This window comes from Heterodontus francisci, chromosome 6 (assembly GCF_036365525.1).
Source record: "Heterodontus francisci isolate sHetFra1 chromosome 6, sHetFra1.hap1, whole genome shotgun sequence".
Taxonomy (NCBI): Eukaryota; Metazoa; Chordata; class Chondrichthyes; order Heterodontiformes; family Heterodontidae; genus Heterodontus; species Heterodontus francisci.
Genome location: NC_090376.1, coordinates 18,168,590 through 18,174,589, shown reverse-complemented (window position 1 = coordinate 18,174,589; position 6,000 = coordinate 18,168,590).

Below are 6,000 nucleotides of genomic sequence, written 5' to 3'. Positions count from 1 at the left end.
GGTAAGTATAAAAAACTTACCTCGGGGATTCGCGGCCTACATTCTCGGAGAAGACTTGGAGGGCGGAGTTCCAGAGCGGTAAGTATAAAAATATTACCTCGGGGATTCTCGGAGCAAACATGGAGAGCGGAGTTCCAGACCGTTAAGTATAAAAAACTTACCTCGGGGATTCGCGGCCTACATTCTCGGAGAAGACTCAGAGGGCGGAGTTCCAGAGCGGTCAGTTACCCCGGGTAGGGAAAAAAACTGAAAAAGTGACGTCACAGGAAAGCTGTGACCTGATTGTCTGGTCGGGAATCTGTACTGAATTTGAAAATAAAACATTGATAAAAATTGATTAAAACCCTTAATTAACTAATTAATAAGTAGAGTAACTAAACCAGAGGGAGGAGATTACTGTATTTAGTTAGCATTTAATATTTATAGTAGGAATATAGCGCGAGGGACCATATAGTTAATTATAACAATTTAGTAAGGATTTAATAAGTATTTATTTATTTTAGATTAATTAACTAATTAGTGCTGGAAATGACAGTTAGAGAGGTGAAGTACTTCACCTGTGAGATGTGGGAAGTCCGTGCCGCTTCCAGCATTCCGGACGACTACATCTGCAGGAAGTGTACCCAGTTGCAGCTCCTCACAGACCGCATGGATCGGTTGGAGCGGCAACTGGATGCACTTAGGAGCATGCAGGTGGCAGAAAGTGTCATAGACAGGAGTTTTAGAGAAGTGGTTACACCCAAGGTGCAGGCAGATAGATGGGTGACCACTAGTAGGGGCAGGCAGTCAGTGCAGCAATCCCCTGTGGCTAGGAAGTTAGGTAGTAAGTTAAAAAACAGGACCTCCAGGGGTGTAATCTCTGGATTACTCCCTGTGCCACGTGCCAGTGAGGCTGGAAATAGGAAGATAGTGCAGCTAAACACGTGGCTGAACAGCTGGTGTAGAAGGGAGGGTTTCAGATATCTGAACCATTGGGATCTCTTCAGGGACAGATGGGACCTGTACAAGAAGGACGGGTTGCATCTAAACAGGAGGGGCACAAATATCCTGGCTGCGAGGTTTGCTAGCGTCACTCGGGAGGGTTTAAACTAGTGTGGTAGGGGGGTGGGAACCAGAGCAGTAGGACAGCAAGTGAAATAAATGAAGAGGAACTAGTAAATAAGGCCAGGAAGACTAAGAGGAAGAGCAGGCAGGGAGATGTTGCTGAGCACAGCGGGACTGGTGGTCTGAAGTGCATTTGTTTCAATGCGAGAAGTATAACAGGTAAGGCAGATGAACTTAGAGCTTGGATTAGTACTTGGAACTGTGATGTTGTTGCTATTACAGAGACTTGGTTGAGGGAAGGACAGGATTGGCAGCTAAATGTTCCAGGCTTCAGAAGCTTCAGGCGGGATAGAGGGGGATGTAAAAGGGGTGGGGGTGTTGCATTACTGGTTAAGGAGAATATCACAGCTGTACTGCGGGAGGACACCTCGGAGGGGTCATGCAGAGAGGCAATATGGGTGGAGCTCAGGAATAGGAAGGGTGCAGTCACAATGTTGGGGGTTTTCTATAGGCCTCCCAACAGCCAGCGGGAGGTAGAGGAGCAGATATGTAGACAGATTTTGGAAAGATGTAAAGGTAACAGGGTTGTAGTGGTGGGTGATTTTAACTTCCCCTATATTGACTGGTACTCACTTAGTGTTAGGGGCTTGGATGGGGCAGAATTTGTAAGGAGCATCCAGGAGGGCTTCTTGAAACAATACGTAGATAGTCCAACTAGGGATGGGGCCATTCTGGACATGGTATTGGGGAATGAGCCCGGCCAGGTCCAGAATGTATCTCCCACCCGCCCTCCTCCTCTAACCAAAAAAAAGGACTCGGTGGTGTGTAGATAAGGTAAGGCTTTTTTTTTAATCGTGTGATTGGTAAAAAACTTTTCGTTCCTTTTTCATTTAACTAAGTTTAAGCTTAAGATTAAAAATGGCAGGAGATCTCAGACCCGTGTTATGCTCCTCTTGCTCAATGTGGGAGCTCAGGGACACGGCTGATGTCCCTGACTCCTTCACGTGCAGGAAGTGTGTCCAGCTGCAGCTCTTGTTCGACCGCATGACGGCTCTGGAGCTGCGGATGGACTCACTTTGGAGCGATGCTGAGGAGGTCGTGGATAGCACGTTTAGTGAATTGGTCACACTGCAGATTAGGATTGCTGAGGGAGAAAGGGAATGGGTGACCAAAAGGCAGAGAAAGAGCAGGAAGGCAGCGCAGGTGTCCCCTGCGGTCATGTCCCTCCACAACAGGTATACCGTTTTAGGTACTGTTGAGGGAGATGGCTCACCAGGGGAAGGCAGCAGTAGCCAGGTTCATGGCACCGTGGCTGGCTCTGTTGTTCAGAAGGGCGGGAAAAAGAGTGGAAGGGCTATAGTCATAGGGGATTCGATTGTAAGGGGAGTAGATAGGCAGTTCTGTGGTCGAAAACGAGACTCCTGAATGGTATACAAAAACAAGAAATGCTGGATTCACTCAGCAGGTCTGGCAGCATCTGCAGAAAGAGAAGCAGAGTTAACGTTTCGGGTCAGTGACCCTTCTTCGGAACTGACAAATATTAGAAAAGTCACAGATTATAAACAAGTGAGGTGGGGGTTGGGCAAGAGATAACAAAGGAGAAGGTGCAGATTGGACCAGGCCACATAGCTGACCAAAAGGTCACAGAGCAAAGACAAACAATATGTTAATGGTGTTTTGAAAGACAAAGCATTAGTACAGATTAGGTGTGAATATACTGAATATAGAACATCAGCAAGTGCAAACCTGAAGAAAAACAACCTGAAAAAAACAGTGGGTAAGCAAACTGAACAAACTAAGATGAAATGAAATAAATGCAAAAAATGTAAAAAGGAATGCAAAAAAAAGGAAGAAAAAATAACTAAAAATTTTTTCTTCCTTTTTTTTGCATTCCTTTTTACATTTTTTGCATTTATTTCATTTCATCTTAGTTTGTTCAGTTTGCTTACCCACTGTTTTTTTCAGGTTGTTTTTCTTCAGGTTTGCACTTGCTGATGTTCTATATTCAGTATATTCACACCTAATCTGTACTAATGCTTTGTCTTTCAAAACACCATTAACATATTGTTTGTCTTTGCTCTGTGACCTTTTGGTCAGCTATGTGGCCTGGTCCAATCTGCACCTTCTCCTTTGTTATCTCTTGCCCAACCCCCACCTCACTTGTTTATAATCTGTGACTTTTCTAATATTTGTCAGTTCCGAAGAAGGGTCACTGACCCGAAACGTTAACTCTGCTTCTCTTTCTGCAGATGCTGCCAGACCTGCTGAGTGAATCCAGCATTTCTTGTTTTTGTTTCATATTTCCAGCATCCGCAGTATTTTGCTCCTGAATGGTATGTTGCCTCCCAGGTGCACGGGTCAGGGATGTCTCAGATCGGCTGCAGAACATTCTGAAGGGGGAGGGTGAACAGCCAGTTGTCGTTGTGCACATAGGCACCAATGATATAGGTAAAAAACGGGATGACGTCCTACAAGCAGAATTTAGGGAGTTAGGAGCCAAGTTAAAAAGTAGGACCTCAGAGGTAGTAATCTCAGGATTGCTACCAGTGCCACGTGATAGTCAGAGTAGAAATGAAAGAATAGTCAGGATGAATGCGTGGCTTGAGAGATGGTGCAGGAGGGAGGGGTTCAGATTTTTGGGACATTGGGACCGGTTCTGGGGGAGGTGGGACTATTACAAATTGGACGGTCTACACCTGGGCCGGACTGGAACCAATGTCCTTGGGGGTGCTTTTGCTAACGCTGTTGGGGAGGGTTTAAACTAATGTGGCAGGGGGATGGGAACCAAATGAGGTCAGTGGAGAGTAAGGAGGTAGTAACTAAAGCCTGTAAGGAACTAGATAATGAAGTCAGCGTGACTAAGGGAAAGAGTAGGCAGGGAGCAGATGATGAAAGCAAAGGGACTGGTGGTCTGAGGTGTATTTGTTTTAATGCAAGAAGTGTAGTAGGTAAGGCAGATGAACTTTGGGCTTGGATTAGTACCTGGGAGTATGATGTTATTGCTATTACTGAGACTTGGTTAAGGGAAGGGCATGATTGGCAACTAAATACCCCAGGATACCGATGCTTCAGGCGGGATAGAGAGGGAGGTAAAAGGGGTGGAGGAGTTGCATTACTGGTCAAAGAGGATATCACAGCTGTGCTGAAGGAAGGCACTATGGAGGACTCGAGCTGTGAGGCAATATGGGCAGAACTCAGAAATAGGAAGGGTGCGGTAACAATGTTGGGGCTGTACTACAGGCCTCCCAACAGCGAGCGTGAGATAGAGGTACAAATATGTAAACAGATTATGGAAAGCTGTAGGAGCAACAGGGTGGTGGTGATAGGAGATTTTAATTTTCCCAACATTGACTGGGATTCACTAAATGTTAGAGGTCTAGATGGAGCAGAATTTGTAAGGAGCATCCAGGAGGGTTTTCTAGAGCAGTATGTAAATAGTCCAACTCGGGAAGGGGCCATACTGGACCTGGTGTTGGGAAATGAGCCGGGCCAGGTGGTTGACGTTTCAGTAGGGGACTACTTTGGGAATAGTGATCACAATTCCGTAAGTTTTAGAATACTCATGGACAAAGACGAGAGTGGTCCAAAAGGAAGAGTGCTAAATTGGGGGAAGGCCAACTATACCAAAATTCGGCAGGAGCTGGGGAATGTAGATTGGGAGCAGCTGTTTGAAGGGAAATCCACTTTTGATATGTGGGAGGCTTTTAAAGAGAGGTTGATTGGCGTGCAGGAGAGACATGTTCCTGTGAAAATGAGGGGTAGAAATGGCAAGATTAGGGAACCATGGATGACAGGTGAAATTGTGAGACTAGCTAAGAGGAAAAAGGAAGCACACATAAGGTCTAGGCGGCTGAAGAAAGACGAAGCTTTGAAAGAATATCGGGATTGTAGGCGCAATCTGAAACGAGGAATTAAGAGGGCTAAAAGGGGTCATGAAATATCTTTAGCAAACAGGGTTAAGGAAAATCCCAAAGCCTTTTATTCATATATAAGGAGCAAGAGGGTAACTAGAGAAAGGATTGGCCTACTCAAGGACAAAGGAGGAAAGTTATGCGTGGAGTCAGAGAAAATGGGTGAGATTCTAAACGAGTACTTTGCATCGGTATTCACCGAGGAGAGGGACATGACAGATGTTGAGGTTAGGGACAGATGTTTGATTACTCTAGGTCAAGTCGGCAGAAGGAGGGAGGAACTGTTGGGTATTCTAAAAGGCATTAAGGTGGAAAAGTCCCCAGGTCCGGATGGGATCTATCCCAGGTTACTGTGGGAAGCGAGAGAGGAAATAGTTGGGGCCTTAACAGATATCTTTGCAACATCCTTAAACACGGATGAGGTCCCGGAGGACTGGAGAATTGCTAATGTTGTCCCCTTGCTTAAGAAGGGTAGCAGGGAAAATCCAGGTAATTATAGACCGGTGAGCCTGACGTCAGTGGTAGGGAAGCTGCTGGAGACGATACTGAGGGATAGGATCTATTCCCATCTGGGAGAAAATGGGCTTATCAGTGATAGGCAACATGGTTTTGTGCAGGGAAGGTCATGTCTCACCAACTTAATAGAATTCTTTGAGTAAGTGACAAAGTTGATTGATGAGGGAAGGGCTGTAGATGTCATATACATGGACTTCAGTAAGGCATTTGATAAGGTTCCCCATGGTCGGCTGATGGAGAAAGTGAAGTCGCATGGGGTCCAAGGTGTACTAGCTAGATGGATAAAGAACTGGATGGGCAACAGGAGACAGAGAGTAGCAGTGGAAGGGAGTTTCTCAAAATGGAGACGTGTGACCAGTGGTGTTCCACAGGGATCCGTGCTGGGACCACTGTTGCTTGTGATATACATAAATGATTTGGAGGAAAGTATAGGTGGTCTGATTAGCAAGTTTGCAGACGACACTAAGATTGGTGGAGTAGCAGATAGTGAAGGGGACTGTCAGAGAATACAGCAGAATATAGATAGACT